The sequence below is a fragment of the Heptranchias perlo genome, chromosome 34, assembly GCF_035084215.1.
Source record: "Heptranchias perlo isolate sHepPer1 chromosome 34, sHepPer1.hap1, whole genome shotgun sequence".
NCBI classification, from domain to species: Eukaryota; Metazoa; Chordata; class Chondrichthyes; order Hexanchiformes; family Hexanchidae; genus Heptranchias; species Heptranchias perlo.
Window position 1 is genome coordinate 5112346 of NC_090358.1, and position 19531 is coordinate 5131876.

The window sequence follows — 19531 nt, forward strand, 5'->3', positions numbered from 1 at the left end:
TATAGCGCCTTTAACATAGTAAAACATCCCAAGGTGCTTCACAGGAGCGATTACCAAACAAAATTTGACACCAAACCACATAAGGAGATATTAGGACTGGTGACCAAAAGCTTGGACAATGAGGTAGGTTTTAAGGAGGGTCTTAAAGGCGGAGAGAGAGGTAGAGATGCGGACAGGTTTAGGGAGGGAATTCCAGAGCTTACTGCCTAGGCAGCTAAAGATACGGCCGCCAATGGCGGAGCGATTAAAATCGGGAATTAAAATCGCAAGAGGCCAGAATTGGAGGAGCGCAGGGATCTCAGAGTGTTATAGGATTGGAGAAGGTTACACAGATTGGAAGGGGACGAGGCCATGGAGGGATTTGAAAACAAGGATGAGAATTTTAAAATCGAGGCTTTGCCGGACCGGGAGCCAATGTAGGTCAGCGAGCCCAGGGGTGATAGGAGAACGGGACTTCCTGCGAGTTAGGATCTGGCTGAGCAGGTCTTTCTTTCAGGCCTGCCTTTACTTTTAAGTAGACTTTTTTTTTCCTCAGTGGTGCTGCTTCTGTGGAAAGACTGTAGCATTTATGGTGATCTGTTGCTGTCTTTACTGCGGATTCTGTAAACTCTAGACAAGATATACTTTTATAAAATGTGGTCTCCATGGGTTAGTCATCCATAGCGATTCAATTATAGGGCTACAGAAATGACAACAAGTAACTGCAAAAGATTGCTTTTAAACTTTGTACAGCTTTGCAGCTTTGGACTCTGACATATTAAAAGCACAAGAACCACTCTTTCCTGAGACAGATGTGTAATTTCAATAATAATAGAAAATGCCAGATTTCAGATTAAAAATCTTACATCAAACAGAAAACAATTTCTCTTTCTCCCACACTGAATACAGTGAAGTGTGAGGTAAATTTCTCGATGCCCCGTGATTTTTCAGTGGGCTTCAAGGAACAGCACGCAGCTGACCTTATCGAAGTTTGTTTTAGGGGTTGGTCCTGATTTCATGTGCAGAGCAAGCTCCCAATCTGGATTGGGCCTCCAACTGGTAGCTCGCCAAAGCGGGGTGGGAGTTGGGGGGGGTGGGTGTTGCAGAAAATCTGATAAGTTAGTAACTCCTAAAGGACTGCAGTTGGCACTTAATGGGTGTGGCTACCTAACGGTAAGTGGCCACGTCTCTAAAGGTTGAGGTAGGCAAATTAAAGGGTCATCAAAAAGCAGTGGGTGGCAAAACAAATGCAGAAGCAGTGGGTGCGTAATGGACCACCCACGCCCTCTTGTTTGACCAATGACGAAACAGAGGTGGGTGTGAGGATGGTTGTCCTATTTGGCCTTCCAGGGAACCCGCCCCAGAGGAAAGAATGCAACTTGCCTGGCAGGAGGTGATGGGCAAGGTTAATATTGTATCTGCTTCCTGCTACACAGCATAGACCAGGTATGCAAGCCTCAAAGTGTTAAAGAAAGAATTTGCATTTATACAGCATCCTTCACGGCCTCAGGACATCCCAAAGCACTTTTCTGCCAATGAAGTACTTTTGAAGTGTAGTCATTGTTGTAATGTAGGAAACACGGCAGCCAATATGAGCACAGCAATGTGACAATGACCAGATAATCTGTTAGTGATGTTGGTTGAGGGATAAATATTGGCCAGCAGGGAAAACATCCCTGCTCTTCTTCAATATAGTGCTGTGGGATCTTTTACGTCCACCTGAGGGGGCAGACGGAATCTCCATTTAACATCTCATCCGAAAGACAGGTCTTCTGACAGTGCAGCACTCCCTCAGTTTTGGCACTGGATATGTCAGCCTAGATTTTGTGCTCAAGTGTCTGGAATACGACTATGAACCCACAACCTTCGGACTCAGAAGTGAGAGTGCTACCACTGTGCCACACAATTGCTGCGAGTCCGTATAAAGACCCCAGACAACCTCACAGCTCTTTCTTTGCTCATCATGCACACCAACACTCCAGCAGGGCACATGTTCAGGCTGCAACTTACAATTGACAGCCATGGCACACTGACCTCTTATAAGAGCTTCTCACAGCAAATCATTCTAACATGACCTAACTGCATGATGCGTGGTTGGTTACTGATGCACAGGATGGGCTACAGGTCACACACGTGTCTGTTACTGCATGTGCTGCTTCTACTAAGTAAACCTCTTCTCTGCTTGCAAGACAAGATGGCACCTAATAGAAAGGTAAAAATCCAAACTGAAGGAGGGCCTAGAAATGACAAGACTTTGACTCTCTTTGAGAAGGCAGCTGCGGACATCCTTGCTATAAGACCATCAAGAGAGTAAAGAAAAGGTGAAGCCAGAGGCTTCCACCAAGCTCAGGGCCAGTATCATCTTGCTTTCTCTCATTCACACACAGGTGTAACCATAACCATACAAACATCACACACTGGGGGTCATTCTGACTTTGGGGAATAGTGTGATATCAGATCAGCTGCCCGTTATATATCTCCCCTGATTTTAATTTCCATTGAGGTCACTGCACTGTATAGTGTAGTACTGGCCCGCACAGACCAGGAAGGGCCTACACTCAGTCCCGAATCTGTATTATCTGTGCTCATCAAGCAGGAAAGACACAATACAATTGTCTGCAGCGTTCCTGGAGCTATGGTGAGGGGGGGGGAAGAAAGGATCAGTTAAGGTTCCCACTCCCGATTCCTACTCCCAGCTGGAAAGTAAGCATGTGTGGATGTCAGGTGAGGACAAAATCGGCCTCAGACATCTTACCCTCCATCATGGTTCAATAGCCCATGACACTCGCTGACGAGACTTACACATAATGAACGGAACTTGGGCGAGGTCCTGGAGGAACTGAACCAGCACCTTCTGCGGAGGATGGGACAATTTGGATAAAAGTGTGGCGACATTAGGGTTGCCAGATGTGATTGGACGTATTCCTGGAGGTTTCATCACTTGACTCCCCCCCGCCCAGTCAATCAACCTTTTTTTCCCCCATCTCCATTATTTTTATAACCAATAAACAAAAGTGTTCAAAGAAAATTTTAAAAGACCACAATTTTAAAAAAAAATTCCTCTACGCTTTTTCTCCCAAGTTGCTTGCAGCAGTGTACAGGAGATTATACTTCAATTCCTGGAGACTCCAGGACAATCCTGGAGAGTTGGCAACCCTAAGCAACATGGCAAATGTACTAATACTTAAGTATATTTATTGCATCAAGGTGCGTTTGCTCTGTCTATCATTCTACACAGCTAAACAATATTGAAAGACGTTATGTCCAAGTATTCCGTCAATAAATGTGCAAATGGTCACCACGTCACGTTTAACGTCTTGCTGAGATGTTTTGGTGGGATTCAGAGTTAAGCTCTGTGCACTCAGCAAACATTCTTCTTGACCAATTTAATAACAAAGGGTCTTCTTTCTGAACCAACAAACTTAGCTGCTCTCACGGATTGCCTGCCCCAGGGCCTGAATGCTGAAGCCTAGATTTGAGTGTTTGTGGTTTAAATGCCGACAGTGTCTGTTTACACTTTCAATGGGCCTCAAACGTCATAAATACATGCCTCCTTTGAATTTATTTGCTTAACGTGAGACTTCTGAAGGACAGCTCAGGCCTGGCCTCTTTCTCTGTCTCTCAGAGGCACAGGGAGGGCTGAGCAAATAAATAATCCAACATCAGAACCCATTCTGAGAAGCCCAGGAGGTTTCCGGAGAGGATGGAAAAAAAATATTTTCTGATTTTCTGGTACTCTGAAGGAAACTTTGAAAGACAGTGAGAGGACACAGTGAGCAGTTGCCCTGTTTAATGTAATTATACTAAATAAAAATGGAGAGCACCAGTTTAAGTAAAAGTAATGTAGTTCAGTCTTTTCTGCCTTTATTTGCCTCATCCGTGCTAAGGAAGCATTAGGTCTCAGCTCACATAAATACATATGCTGTTTTATTTTTCAAAGGCAATTAATCCCTTAACTAGAATCATAGAATCATACAGCACAGAGGGAGGTCATTCGGCCCATCGTGCCTGTGCCGGCTCTTTGAAAAAGCAATCCGATTAGTCCCACTCGCTGCTTTTTCCCCGTAGCCCTGCAAATTTTCCTTTTTAAGTATTTATCCAATTCCCTTTTGAAAGTTATTATTGAATCTGCTTCCACCGCCCTTTCAGGCAGCGCATTCCAGATCATCACAACTCGCTGCGTAAAGAAACTGATTGTTATTGTAATGACATGAGGGTGATAATCACCTCCTGGGTTCACTGATTTTAGGGCAAACTAAGATCTCCGAAAACAGAGGTTAATGAGTCATTTCTTTTCAAAGGCCAGGCTCAAATTTTTAATAATCTTTTTGCCTTTCAGGTTTTCTTCCCTCTTGTGAAGCCATTGACTCTCGACTGAGATAAGGTACAGTGGGCACCTCCAACTGAGTGATCACTATTCACGCACAAGTCTGGACTGTGGTGTCAGCTGCTTATTCCACTGTGGGGTTTAAGCCCAGAAAGGATGAGGCAAGCACAGACTTACATTGGCTCCCGGTCCAGCAACGCCTCAATTTTAAAATTCTCATCCATGGCCTCGCCCCTCCCTATCTCTGTAACCTCCTCCAGCCCTACAACCCTCCGAGATCCACGTGCACCTCCAATTCTGGCCTCTTGCGCAGCCCCGATTTTCATCGCTCCACCATTGGCGGCCGTGCCCTTTGCCGCCTAGGCCCTAAGCTCTGAAACTCCCTCCCTAGATGTCTCCGCCTCTCTACCTCTCTCTCCCCCTTTAAGACGCTCCTTAAAACCTACCTCTTTGACCAAGCCTTTGCCCACCCGTCCTAATATCTCCATATGTGGCTCGGTGATAAATTTTGACTGATAATCACTCCTGTGAAGCACCTTGGAACGTTTTAGTACGTTAAAGGTGCTATATAAATGCAAGATATTGTTGTTGAGTATATGACAGTGGTGGTGAGCTCTGTGTCAATCATCGGAAGGACGTAGATGAAAGTGAGAAAGATGTCGAATGACTTTTTTATTTGTGGTTTGGTTGAGGGAGGAATGTTGGCCGAGACACCGGGAGACCACTTTGCTCTTCTTCGAATAGTGCAATGGGATTTTTCACCTCTACCTGAACAGGTAGACGAAGCCTCGGTTTAATGTCTTATCCAAAAGACGGCACCTCTAACAACGCAGTACTCCCTCGTTACTACAGTGGAATATGAGCCTGGATCACATACTCAAGTCTCGACCCCCAGCCTCTGACTCTGAGGTGAGAGTGCAAGGTCTAAAGAAAGATGAAGCTTGAATATTACTTTGAAGTGGTTGCACAGGACACGGACAAGATAGAAAGTTGTAGCTGTTAAAGGTTTTTGACAAAATGCCTTGCTGACGCAGTGACATTTTAACAAAAAAAGTAGCAAGTAACGTATCAGAAATGGAAATTGCAGGATTATGCAAATTATATGCATGAGTGCAGCAATGAATTTCCATGGCCCAAATCACCCTGCCTTAACCCCCACTGCTCTTATGTTTACAGGCAAAATTCATACATAATTGGAGTACACAACGTGAAGCAGCTGGTGGACCCCCCAAGCCATCACTGATGCCCATGTGAGCAAGCAATGTTCAGGATATGTTCAGGAGAGCTTAGAAGGTTTAGGGTCTGTGGAGATTAGAGAACAATGCATTATTGATGCCTTGTACCATATTATTCAAGTTATTCTGAGTTCTATGGGGCTACTGTAATGGGTCTGCTTTCAAGTGCAAGCTGGTATAGTCCCAAAAACAAGATTCGGCAGTCACACAGTAGAAACCTTTCTCATGAATGTTTGCAGTGCTGCTCTAGAGAAGAGCACTATTTGAAGAAGAGCAATGTGTTCTCCCAGTATCCAGGGCAACATTCCTCCCTCAACCAAACCACTAAAAAAATGTCATTCAACTTCTTTCGCTATATAGAGACTGTGGGTTCCCAAACTCCAAGATGTGGTCATGGCTGGTTCCAACTCACTTGGACAACAGTTACAGGCAGCCAAGTCACACTGGGGGGGAATATAATACAATGCTTTCAATGATTCGGCAGTGTGAAGGCATAGTACCTCTTTTGGAGGGATGGCGATCATTCCATGGTCCATCACCTGTTAGTGGGAAGCTAGGGCATTAACTTTTCTTTAGAAGGTCCACTATCCGCACAGAGGAGCTCCGTGAAGCAGAGAATGGCGAGAAAGAGCGGCCAGGATAGAGACGGACTTGATGATGAGAGCAGGACAGATCCCAAGAAAGTCGTAAAAACAAATTGAAGAGCTGGTATCAGTAAAAGTGACCCTGAAGTTGTTGAATTGTCGTAAAAATTCCAACTGGTTCACTCATGGCCTTTAGGGAAGGAAACCTGCTGCCCTTACCCGGTCTGGCCTATATGTGATTCCAATCCCACACCAACATGGTTGACTCTTAACCACCCTCAGAAGGGCAACTAGGCCATGGGCAATAAATGCCAGCCTTGCCATTGACACCCACATCACGAGAATTAATATTTTAAAATGTAGTTCCAATAATTGCACCTGAGATCAGTAAATCACTGAGTATAAACCGCAAAATATGATATAATAATTTTTATAAGGGGGAAGGCAAGTTTGCAGTGAATATGTTTGTAATTTGGTTGATTTTTAGTGAGAGGAAATTGTATATTTATCTAGGAATGTATAAATTTGAGTGATTCTGCGATCAAGGTGGTTCCGAGGTTTATGATCAATCTGTGCATGTGACCTTGTGAGCCTGCCTGAGATCAGAACCAACTGATTACAAGCAGATGACTGTTGTAATACAGGCCTGTTGTGACTGGAGGATGGAAATACTGGATTTACAGGTGCCAGGGGGCTAAGAAAGGAGCTGAGAACCTAAATCAATTGTAATGCAAGAGAAAGTCTTATTGTTCACTTGTTAGTCCACCTGACCCTGGCCAAAGATAGATAATTGACTTGAGCCTGGCTTCTTGGCTAGCATTAATAAGGGTTCAGCTGCACCATCTAGTTGACTTGCGGGCGGTGAATAATTTTGAGGCTCCAGCCTTATTTAAATTCAGGAGCCCAAACAGGCGTCCCGGACCAGCTCGACGGGTTGAAGCCTGAAAATCGGGCCGCAGCTGCTGCCAGCAAGGTAAGTTGTGGGGGTACGAGTGGGGCTGGTCACGATCACGGAGGTGGGGAACCCAAGCAATGGAGGCCCAGATTATTTTTGTGGACCCCGGGGGTGCACTCCTGCTCCTCTGGGACCCACAAAAATAATTGGAAACTTGCCTTTTCTGACCTCGCCTCTCCCATCGCCCGTGGAACTGGTTGGAGTGGGCACTGCGCGGGCTCTGACCGGTTCATAATTAAAATTGGAATGGGGGTCCTATTTACGTCAAGGGATCCCGATTTCCATGTTAAAAGGGGCCCATTGCCTGAAACAGGCGGGCGCTTTGGACACCCGGCGGTAGGCCCCCTTTCAAAATGGTGTCGGCCGCATTGCCGGAGTTAACGGGGGTGGGAAGGCGACCGACCCCATTTTGAGGCTGTTACCTCCCTCCCCCCCGTTAGCACCAGGCGAAGGCTGCGAAAATCGACCCCACTGTGTCAGTCAAAGGAATAAAAGAAAGTAAGATTGGATGATCCAGTCCGGCCGGCTCCCCCTCTTCCTTCAGGTACTCTCTCACAGCACACTCTGATCATTTTACATCTCGACAAAGTGAGGACCCAGGAAGGAGGCAGAGCACGGAGGACAAAATGTTCGGAACAAAGAAGAAACAAGAGAGAAGCATTCAGAGGAGCAGTGGTCACCGTAGGAAGATATGAACAGTGGAACAGTTCAATCCTTCAAGCCTGTTCTGCCATTCAATTAGATCATGGCTGATCTGTATCTTAACTCCATCTACCTGCCTTGGTTCTGTAACCGTTAATAGCCTGACCTAACAAAAATCTATCAATCTCAGTTTTGAAATTTTCAATTGACTCCCAGCCTCAACAGCTTTTTGGAGGAGAGAGTTCCTGATTTTCACTCCCCTTTGTGTGAAGAAGAGCTTCCTCACATCTGATCAATTGATTATTCCACTGGAGTTAAAAACTGTATGGAGCCAATCGCAAGACTGACCCCCAGTGTCATTGGACTGGGTTATGGGGAAAGACTGGAAAAGAGTATTGATAAATAGAGAAAAGAAAGATTGTGATGGAGAGAAAAAAAACTAAAGTTGCAGGCTTCATTTACTGTGAGCACAAGGGAAAGTAGGATAAGGGGTTTCTGTTTGGCCAATCAAGTGGATCTAGCAAAAAAAAATTGGGATGGTTGGATGAGTTATTCTAAGGAATGAATATGAAACTAATTAAAATGTAATTCTTTCAGAAACATGGTTCAGGTATGGTCCTGTGCCATGGGAATAACTTTGATAGAGAATGTTCTTCTCCCAGTTCAAAATTAGATTCCATTAGCAACAGTTCTGTTGTGAGAAGCCTGCGTTCACAAAAATTCAAGACAGTCACGGATAAGGGAAGCTCATCCACCCAGGAAGACCTTACAATCCTCCCGTTACAGCATCCAACTGTCTCTTAAATTATCTAAGGCTTTTGCTCTCACTACCCTACCCAGGAGTCCATTCCACAGGTTGCTCCTTGCAGAAGACCTTCTTGAAATCAGTCCTAAATTTGCCTTGTACGGTTTTGAACCACTGTCCCCCCTTGACCTCTGTAAATGATTTAATTTGAAGTACGGTTCCTGATTTACCTTTTCCATACCATTGACTATTTACTTTTCTTGCCGTCCAACAAAAGAAGACAAGGGAATGCCGTTGGGAAGCAGGGTTATTCTAGCTACAATACAGCAAGTAAAATGGTTCTATTAATATAGAGCTACTGGCCCTATAGTTTTTTATTTCCTCTTCCAGTGGGCTTGAACTGCCTACAGTGGTTGAAACCAAATAGCTCACATGTGGGGAAAATCACAGGCTCAGATCCCATCCCGTCATTCCCTCGTTAAGCATGTTGCAGCATTCCTGGGAATGGCCCTCAAGCCAGATACTGTTTGGCATTGACTAAAAACGTTAGTGAGTAACTTTGCCCTGGGGAAGTGAGAAGTTTGCATGTCAGTGAAAATTGAGATTTCAACCCAGTTTTCATATCAATGACTTTCAAAAGGGAATTGGATAAAGACTTGAAGGGAAAAAAATTACAGGGCTATGGGGAAAGAGCAAGAGGAGTGGGACTAATTGGATAGCTCTACTAAAGAGCCGGCACAGACACGATGGGCCAAATGGCCTCCTTCTGTACTGTGACATGCTACGATTAGAAAATCCAAAGTTGTAGCTGCCAGGACACCCAGGGCTGACCTGAAATAATTAAAATAAAATCCCACCGTTCTCCTCCCAACCTTAAAACATCATTCACTCCGGCAACAAAGGCGAATCCGTATGTTTGGAATGGTTAACTGCACTGATAAGATAAATGTTTTACCTAGAAGTAGCGAATCAAATACCATTTATCTATCCTCAGGGACAGGCTCTTACATTATCTGTCATCAGTATGTAATGATACTGTAATGTTCAAGGAAAAGGCTGAATTTAAAAGACGGTATTTTGCTCTGCTATACTACACAGGCTATCAAAAATCAATCTTAGCCTTTAAAGCAATTTCCACAGCAATAGTTGTGCCAGTTTCTGCTTATTTATTAGGGTCTAGGGTTAAAGGAGAGCTAAATATAACTTGTAGCTGTGGTTATACTAAAAGGTTGCTATTATGGTTAAAAAATGATTCGCACCAAAATTTGACCCAATCTCATGAAGGGCCTAGAACCAGTAAATAGGTCTACGTGTGTATTAAGGAATGGATTCTTTTCTCTGTGGGAACGTGCCTTTAATAGATATACATATCAATATAGATACAGGCGCTGATTGGCCGTCCAGCTTATTCCTCTCTTCATCTGGAGATGTTGGCTTCTTGCCTCTAGGCTTTTCTGACTTTCTTTGAGGTTTCAATCAAACTGTCAGACTCAATGGCACACCCTACAGAAGAACATAAGGATGTTTAGGAACAGACAAGGCCACCAGGTACAACAGGCCTATCCTATTTGTTTGATTTCAATCCCATTCACACACTTTCTCACCATGTGTCAGCCGTGGTTCAGTGGGCAGAACTCTCGCCTCTGAGTCAGAGGGCTGTAAGCACCAAATCCAGGCTGACACCTCTGCGCAGTACTGAGGGAGTGCTGCACTGTCGGAGGTGCCGTCTTTCAGATGAGACATTAAACCGATTCCCTGTCTTCCCTCTCAAGAGGACATAAAAGATCCCATGGCACTATTTCAAAGAAGAGCAAGGGAGTTATCGCTGGTGTCCTGGTCAAAGTTTATCCCTCAACTAACAACACGAGAAACAGATTATCTAGTCATTTATCTCATTGCTGTTTGTGGGACCTTGCAGTGCACAAATTGGCTACTGCATTACTGCAGTGACTACACTTCAAAAGTACTTCATTGGCTGTAAAGCACTTTAGGACGACCTGAGGTCATGAGAGGTCCCATATAAATGCAAGTCTTTTGTTCTTATATCCCTCAATTCCTTCTCTCTCCACCAATACATTCAATTTAATCCTGAACTCATTTGTGTTAATCCCTTCAAAGTCATTCCCTGGTAATCATTTCCACAACTTTGTTACACTAGAGGTGAAAAAGTTCAGCCTGATTTCTTTAGCTAAGTTCCTCCTTGAGTGTCAGCTTGGCTCAGTTGATAGTTCAGCTCTAATACTCTCGCTCTGAGTCAGATTTGGGTCTAGGGCCCAGCCCAGAACATAAGCACGTAGGCTGGGAGCTGGTCCCACTCTGTTCATGTAGTGCGGCAGAATGGGAACAGCTCCATGGAAATTCCCGGCCATAATCTAGGCTGATGCTTCAGTATCGAACTGAGGGAGCGCTACATTGATGGAGGTGCTGTCCTTTGGATGAGCTTTTAAACCAAGACCCATTCAGGTGGCTGTTAAAAATCCAATGGTATTATTTGAAGAGCAGAGAGTCCTCCTGGTGTCCTGGCCAACATTCTTCCCTTAGCCAACACCACCATAACCTGGTTATTCGTCTCATTGCTATTTGTGGGACCTTGCTTGGACCAAGCGCAACCTCCTTACCCTTTCCTTATAACTTGAATTGCTGGAATCAGGAACCATCTCTGTTCTGGGATCGCTGGATCCTCTCAAAGTAATTAACATCCTTCCAATGAAGGCAAGTACGAAAAATGGCTGCCATGTTAGCTTATGTAACAGTGGCTGCACCTCAAAATAATCCATTCTCCATGAAGTGCTTTGGGATGTTTCTGAGAGATGTTAAAAGGCATTATATAAATTCAACTTCTTCCTTTCCTAATTTTTAACTTGTGTCTCTTGATATCTCGACATTTTGTGACATTGAATAATTTGCTAGGATCAATTTTTTCAATTCCCTTCATAACCTTGAAAACTTCAATTAGATCAGCTCAAAGTCTCTTCTTTTCCCAATAAAACAAGCCCCACCTTCTTACCCTTTCCTTATAACTTGAATTCCTGGTATCGGGGACCATCTCTGTTCTGGGATCGCTGGATCCTCTCAAAGTAATTAACATCCTTCCAATGATTTGGTGACTGGAACGTTACACAGTACTCCAGATTGGTCTTACCAGTGCCTTATACAGCAACTATATAACACCAGAAGAATGTACACAGAGCACTGGAGACAGGAATAAGGCAGAAACTCAATTTAATCCCCCTATTTGTCTCTGTGGTTCAGTTGGTAGCACTCTCATCTCTAAATCATAAGGTTATGGGTTCAAATCCCATTCTGGAGACTTAAGCACAAAATACATCAGTATAGTACAGTATTGTTGGAGGTGCTGTCTTTCAGATGAGACATTAAACCAGGTCCCTATCTGCCCTCTCAGGAGGACATAAAATATCCACATGGCACTATTTCAAAGAACAGCAGGGGTGTTCTCTCTGATGTCCTGGCCAATATTTATCCCTCAACCAACATCACTAAAAACAGATTATTTGGTCTTTATCACATCGTTGTTTGTGGGAACTTGCTGTGCGCAAATTGGTTGCCGCGTTTCCTACATTACAACAGGGACTTCACTTCAAAAGTCCTTCATTGGTTGTAAATTGCTTTGGGACATCCTGAGGTTGTGAATAGGTGCTATATAAATGCAAGTTCTTTCTTTCTTTCCTCTTTCTATTCCTTAAGAGCCATCCACACGGCACACAGTGCCCGTACCTACAGATCAGACAAAGAGTTTGCCTATGTCATCCTTGAACTGGCCACTAAGAGTTGTGGGAGACCAAGTACAACTTGCCCTCTGTCTAGGATAGTGGCTCGCCTCTGATTGTCATGTTGTCCCAACTAATATTGCCACCCATCCGGTTTTGGACCACACAGTTCTGCTGTTGAACAGAACTTCCAAATATAATTAGGGGGCCAAAACGTCTGGTTTTGTCCACTTTTCCCCCACTTGCTTCTTCATGTCCTGATGTGGAGACTTTCTCGTTTGTTATTGAGTCTGTTATTTGCAGTCAATTTTTATCAGCAGCAAAAGTAAACGTCAAAGCTCAAGGCATCCGGCCAGTTCCACAGGCGATGGAACGGAAGAGGCCGCCCCAAAGGTAAGTGTCGAAATAATCTGGGCCTCTGCTGCCCCGTTACCGCCACCCTCTGTGATCACCCCAGCCTCCCCACAACTTTACCTAGCTGACCCTGGCCCGATCTTGAGCTGTATTGGGCCTGTTTGGTGTCCCACAGCTCGCCTGCCAAATTGAACTAAGACCGGGGCTTCGAAATCGCGGGGGCCTCTTCGCCGCCTGACACGGAGGGACCCCCAATGGGATTTCAGGGCCCGAGCGTCGGTGGGCTATTTGACCACGGAGAGCATCACAGACCCCGGTCCTTTCCTCCCAGCTGAGATCAGTTTCCTCAGAACAAACCAGCGATTTGAATTAGGACCTTTCTTGGTGGGGTGTTTCCACATGGTTCAGTAGCACACCTGGCACTGCCGTCAACCACTAAGCCATCTGGGGAGATATCTATTGTTAACATAAAGCAACGTAGAGCCTCCCCACGATAAAATGTGCACTCGGTGAGTTGAAATCCCTTATTTAATCATTGTAAAATATACACTAAGGAGACACTAGAGGGTGCTGGAAGACAGAATACTGCCAATTTTACTGTAGTGACGGTACAGATGGAGAGAACTGCTGGTGCTCCTTGCCTTACAGTGACTTTTGTTCCCTTCCCGTGAGGGTACATCGCTAACCAGTGACGAGAGAAAATCTATCTGACTGGATCCCCCTTTTAAAAAAATTGGTGTTGAAATAAGAATATTAGAGCTGGACATTAAGTGTCAATTTTGGCTAATATTTCACACAGTGCAATTCCCAGGCCTACATACTTTCTAGCTCTTTATTTCTTTCTTCCTCGTTTACAATTATCTTCCAGCCTGATACAACTGGACAAGTGAGGGAGACGCAAGCACACTGAGGAGGAATACAGTCCATTACCCTCAGATAATTGATCCCTAACGATTATTAAAACTCAGAAATTACTGTTGACAATATTAGCGGATCAAAATGCTGTCCCCCTATTTTGGCAGAGGCTTTAACCCATTTAACGTCAGTAGTGGATAAAAGCAGGTGTTTCCAAACCTTTCGTCCCTTGTGAGCCTGGGGAGGAGGGGCGATACATGAAGTTTTAATCCGTGTTCCTATTAATTTGCGTAGATCTCAAGTTGCTGACACTGACCGATTTTGGGGGTTCTGATTTAGGATTTGAGGCAAAAGTGATGAAAGTGCCCTTTTCGAAATCGCCAGGCCCACAGAATTCCAACCAGCGAGTAAGAAATAAAAGTGGAAATAGAATCGAGTTGCCTGAGTTCCATGGGCTGGATTGCCTGAGTTCCATGGGCTGGATTGCCTGAGTTCCATGGGCTGGATTGCCTGAGTTCCATGGGCTGGATTGCCTTGGGTTCTATGGGCTGGATTGCCTGAGTTCCATGGGCTGGATTGCCTTGGGTTCCATGGGCTGGATTGCCTGAGTTCCATGGGCTGGATTGCCTGAGTTCCATGGGCTGGATTGTCTTGGGTTCTATGGGCTGGATTGCCTGACTTCCATGGGCTGGATTGCCTTGGGTTCTATGGGCTGGATTGCCTGAGTTCCATGGGCTGGATTGCCTGAGTTCCATGGGCTGGATTGCCTGGGTTCCATGGGCTGGATTGCCTGAGTTCCATGGGCTGGATTGCCTGAGTTCCATGGGCTGGATTGCCTGGGTTCCATGGGCTGGATTGCCTTGGGTTCCATGGGCTGGATTGCCTTGGGTTCCATGGGCTGGATTGCCTGGGTTCCATGGGCTGGATTGCCTGGGTTCCATGGGCTGGATTGCCTGAGTTCCATGGGCTGGATTGCCTGAGTTCCATGGGCTGGATTGCCTGAGCTCCATGGGCTGGATTGCCTGAGTTCCATGGGCTGGATTGCCTGAGTTCCATGGGCTGGATTGCCTGGGTTCCATGGGCTGGATTGCCTGAGTTCCATGGGCTGGATTGCCTGAGTTCCATGGGCTGGATTGCCTGAGTTCCATGGGCTGGATTGCCTGAGTTCCATGGGCTGGATTGCCTGAGCTCCATGGGCTGGATTGCCTGAGTTCCATGGGCTGGATTGCCTGAGTTCCATGGGCTGGATTGCCTGGGTTCCATGGGCTGGATTGCCTGAGTTCCATGGGCTGGATTGCCTGAGCTCCATGGGCTGGATTGCCTGAGTTCCATGGGCTGGATTGCCTGAGTTCCATGGGCTGGATTGCCTGGGTTCCATGGGCCACATTCAGCCCAAAAGCTGCAGGTTGGAACATCCCAGGGATAGAAGAGTTTCACATGAACTCATTAGGCTTTTGACCCCCCGAATACCAGCAACTGTCATTTCTAGGCTTTTATTTCTTAATTTTTATAACTTGTTGGAAATGGGATGGGCAACAAATGTGGCCTTGACAGCACATGCCAAGAACAGATAAAATAAAGGTATTTTGGAGATAGTGCGAGCAACTTCGGAGAGAGCACTGGGACTATAGCTCTACAGATTTCAAATAAATTTAATTCCATTTCCAACACAGAGAGCCACTAACCTTGATTACCTCAACTATATAGTGTTGGTTCCTGGTGTCTAGTCAGGGAGATACTGCAGGGTGTCCATCAAGCTATCAGATGATGCCAGCCATGGCTCAGTGGGTAACGCTCTTGTCGCTGAGTCAAGAAAAGTTGTAGGTTCTAGCCCCATTCCAAAGACTTACGCACAAAATCTGGGCCAACACTCCAATACAGCCTTGAGGGAGTCCTGCACTGTCAGAGATGCTGTCCTTTAGTAGGAGATGTTAAACCAAGGTCTTGTCTGCCCTTTCAGGTGGATGTAAAATGGTCCCATGGTACTACTTGATAGAAGAAGAGCAGGGGAGCTCTCCCTGGTGTCCTGGCCAACATTTATCCCTCAACCAACATCACTAAAAAAAAATGATGATCTGGTCAAGTAATTCATTGCTGTCTGTGGGATCTTGCTGTGTGCAAATTTCCTACATTACAACAAGGACTACACTTCATAAAAGTACTTAAATGGCTGTAAAGCGCTTTGGGATGTCCTGAGCTATATAAATGCAAGTCTTTCTTTTTTTCTTTTTCATTGACACCACTTTCACCAGTAGGTGTCAGTGAATTCCCTAGAGAGGAGAGCTCCGGATTTGTTATGAGGTGCAGATGGAAAGGAAGTGACGGATTTCCGACACGAACAGAGATGTCAAATGGATTTTACATGACTGCACGCTGAGTCAGCCAATGAGGAAAAAGTACTGTGCAACAAATCACAAGTGTAGAGCCCTGGGACCTCAGAGATACATCATCAGGATAAGTTTACTCAGAAGGCGACCTAGAAATGATGGGGTGGAACATCAGCAAGGGCGCGACCTCAGGGGGATTGAAGCCACCGTGGAACTCTGCCACTGACCCCGCCAAAGTTCACAGGGGCAGGCGGCAGCTGAGTGCTGCACTGTCGGAGGTGCCGTCTTCTCTCTGGATGTAAAAGACACCAGAGCACTATTTCGAAGAAGAGCAGGGAAGATCGTCCTGGTGCTGTGGGCCAATATTTATCCCTCAACCAACAGCACTAAAAACAGATCATCTGGTCATTACCACATTGCTGTTTGTGGGATCTTGCTGTGCGCAAATTGGCTGCTGCGTTTCCTACATTACAACACTGGCTACACTTCAAAAATGTACTTCATTGACTGTAGGGCGCTTTTCCAGTTAAAAGGGAAGGATGCTATATAAATGCAAGTTCTTTCTTCTTTCTTAAGAATGCCCACTTGACTGAGGTGCCTTAGAGATTGCGGGCACTTGTTAACTGCACCCCAGCGTGGGTCAGGGCCGTCAGCAGAGGAAGAGGGGGAAAGGAGACAAAACTGAGAAAAGGATTGGTACCTGGGGTACACTGAGGGGCAAGTGATTACCTACCGCAGGCCTTACTCCTTCGAGAAATCAGCACGACCGCACTCATTGCCAGAAACTGTATTAACAGTGACAAAAAGCTGAACGTTCCAAATGTATTGTTGAGCGCATTTGATGAAAGATGCATTTATTGAGGAGTGTTTGGAACTCTTAAAAACAACAGCCCCTCGATTTTAATCTAATCCGTCCACCGGGAACGTGGAGGGCTCGGGTCGGAGATGCGTTTCGACGCCCCCGCCCGATTTTACACTCCACTGACCTCAAGAGGGTGTAAGACGGGCGTCCAGCTCTAACCCACCCCGTTCCCTCCAGGATAGGTTATCGATGGGCAGGAAGCAGGGTTGTTGGTGTCAAAGTGGGGAATAGAGAAACACTGAGGATTTTTCTGGGGCCTAAGAAAAAAGGACTGAACAAATTGCCATCACCGGCTGCAGAAATAAAGGGGCAAGCTTCAGTTACTAGATTTAGGGAGGGGGCGAGACAATGGAGAGATTTGGAAGCAAGGATGTGAATTTTAAAATGGAGGCATTGTCAGACCGGGAGCCAATGATTCTAGTCCCACACTGCATGGTTGACTCATAATGACCCTCTAAAGTGGCCTAGCGAGCCACTCAATTTTACAAACTGGAATGCCAACAGAATCTCCTCGGGGCAATAAATGCAACCTGGCCAACGCTACCCACATCCCAAGAGCAAAACCTACATGTGAAAGTATTTCATTGCATATGAAGCACCTTCAGATGTTCCTGATGTGGTAAGATAGTAAGTGTCAGCTGATCCTGTCCTGAGCCAAGATTAGAGTTGCCAACTCTGGTTGGACATATTCCTGGAGGTTTCATCACGTGACCTTCTGCCTCCAACCGTCCCACCCAAACGGCCATTTTCCCCATCTCCAATACTTTTATAACCAATAATCAAAAGAGTACAAAGAATGTTATTTTTAAAACATTTTTTCTAATGCCCCTATGATTTTTCTCCCGGGTTTTTGCTCGCAGCAGTTTCCAGGAGATTAACCTTCAATTCTTGGGGTGGCAACACTCACTGAGGTACAAACACACACACACACACACACACACACACATTCTAACAAATCACCGGAAATTCCCAGAACGCAGAACCCTGGCTGATCTTTCCAGCCCAGATTGTCAAAGACAATTGTTGCAACCCAAACGCCACGATCTCAATGACTCTCAGGGCCGCTACTGATTATGAAATGTGTGAGACCAAATATGGAATGCTTATTGGGGAGTTACTATGGACTGTGAGAGGAAGGTATAAGCGTCACTGGATAGGCGTGACTCATCAAACTACTACAGAATCTCTGATCCAGTTCACAACAACAAAAAGAATGAGTTATGACTAATCTGGACTTCAGCCCATTGAGCTTGAATTAAAGAGTAGAATCTAACTGCTGGACACGTGATAATGCAGCTTTCAAATGTTTCCTTTCTAGGTGTGTAAGGCTATTGTCTTGTACTACTTTTTCTTTGAAAGTAGTACAAGGCAAACATCCACAGACATGAAACATTCCAGCCAGAGATATTGGACAGCAATTGTGGCTGATTTTTTTTACCCTCCCTTAGCCTAGGGGTGAGACAGTCATTGTGAGCTCCTCAGCTACTGCCCCAGCTCAGTGCAGCTAACTCAACGTAGACCAGGGTTCAAATCTGGAACCTTCTTGGTCTGTGTGGCTCATATTTACCCGAGGAGCTCTAAACCCATTTTTTTTATTCTAAGCTTTTATTGCCTCTTTCTCGCACATCTTCCTCCCAACCCGCCATCCTGGGCCATTATGATACAGCTCTGAATGAACCATTTGAAGGTGCGTGAGAGAGGCTGCGATATCTCCTGCTCTGCTTTTCCCTCCCTGTCTCTGAGTCAGCATTTATCTATATAATATCTTGTAGTAAAACTATAGGCACCCGACAGTTGAAGCTAAGCTTAGGATTGTTACGTTGTGGTGATTATTTAATGGTATTATTGATATTAATTCAGATCGCCTGAGGGGAGCCAGAGAGGAATTTCCTAGAGTATTTTTTCCCTATTGACCCTGGGTTTTTCTCTGGTTTTTCACCTCTCCCAGGAGATTACTACGGGAGGGGTGGGGAAGTGTCTAGTCATGATGCCCCAGCCATCATGGAGTGGGACAGGCTTGATGGACCAGCTGGTCTTTTCCTGCCTGTTAATTTTGAACATTGGTATCAATGGAGTGGGTAGCATTTTTCGATCACAGCTGGAATGCAAAGGGCTTAAGAAAGCATACAGCCCAAGAGAGAGTACGAAGAATTCATAGCATAATAAGAAGACGTAGGAATGAGAAAATGTCATTAGACCCATCAAACCCACTCCTTCCACAGGTGATGTACTATCTATCTTATAACGGAATCTCCACTGCTACGTAATCTCCTGAGGAAAAGATTATCAAAGCAAAACTCCAGAATATTTGCCCATCCTCACATCTCTACTGTTCAACCTTGGATTCTTCTGGAAAAATATTTCCCAGCAACACAGGAACCATCATGTCCTGTGGAATAATTGATCATCTCCATCTAAATCTCTCCAGATTACCTCCAATCCAATTCCTGACCACCTCCTTTTCAAAGGAGTTAATCATCTTGGCCTCAGCTTGTTCCACATCCCGCAACTTTATGGAATGAGAAAGAAATCTTCTAACATCCAAGCTTTTTCTTTATTTGAAACTTGTGTCCTCCAGCTTGCACGTAGTTTAAATCTGTTGGTGCACTTATATCATGCATCATTTTTTCCTCTCATCGTTTTACAGTCATGGGCCCTGAGATTCTGGTGGGGTGGGAGAGCTGGAGTCCTTCTCTCCAGCGGAAACAAAGAATAGACTGTGCCTTCTGCACACCGATTGTTGAAGTCATCCGTCATTAATATTTGACATCTGTTAATAAACTTTGTCCGAATCTGCGCCATTAACACTCCTTCATCTTCCCATGTTTACGTTAGTAATCCGTAAAAGCATTCCACAGCTTGGAGATCAAACGACAGAGCTAAACCAGATAATTATAGTGCAACACATTGCGTTTGGCTTATGAGCAGTGATAGGTCT

General features: G+C 45.2%; 1 long non-coding RNA gene across 2 annotated transcripts in view; it reads right to left on the reverse strand.

The window, feature by feature from the left end:
- Positions 1 to 9823: 9823 nt before the first annotated feature.
- Positions 9824 to 19531, reverse strand: part of LOC137301726 (uncharacterized) — a 45794-nt gene continuing 36086 nt past the window's right edge. For both annotated transcript variants that reach the window (XR_010958343.1, XR_010958342.1), the window contains exon 3: positions 9824 to 9970. This is a non-coding gene — a long non-coding RNA (uncharacterized lncRNA). The remainder of the gene's footprint in view (positions 9971 to 19531) is intronic.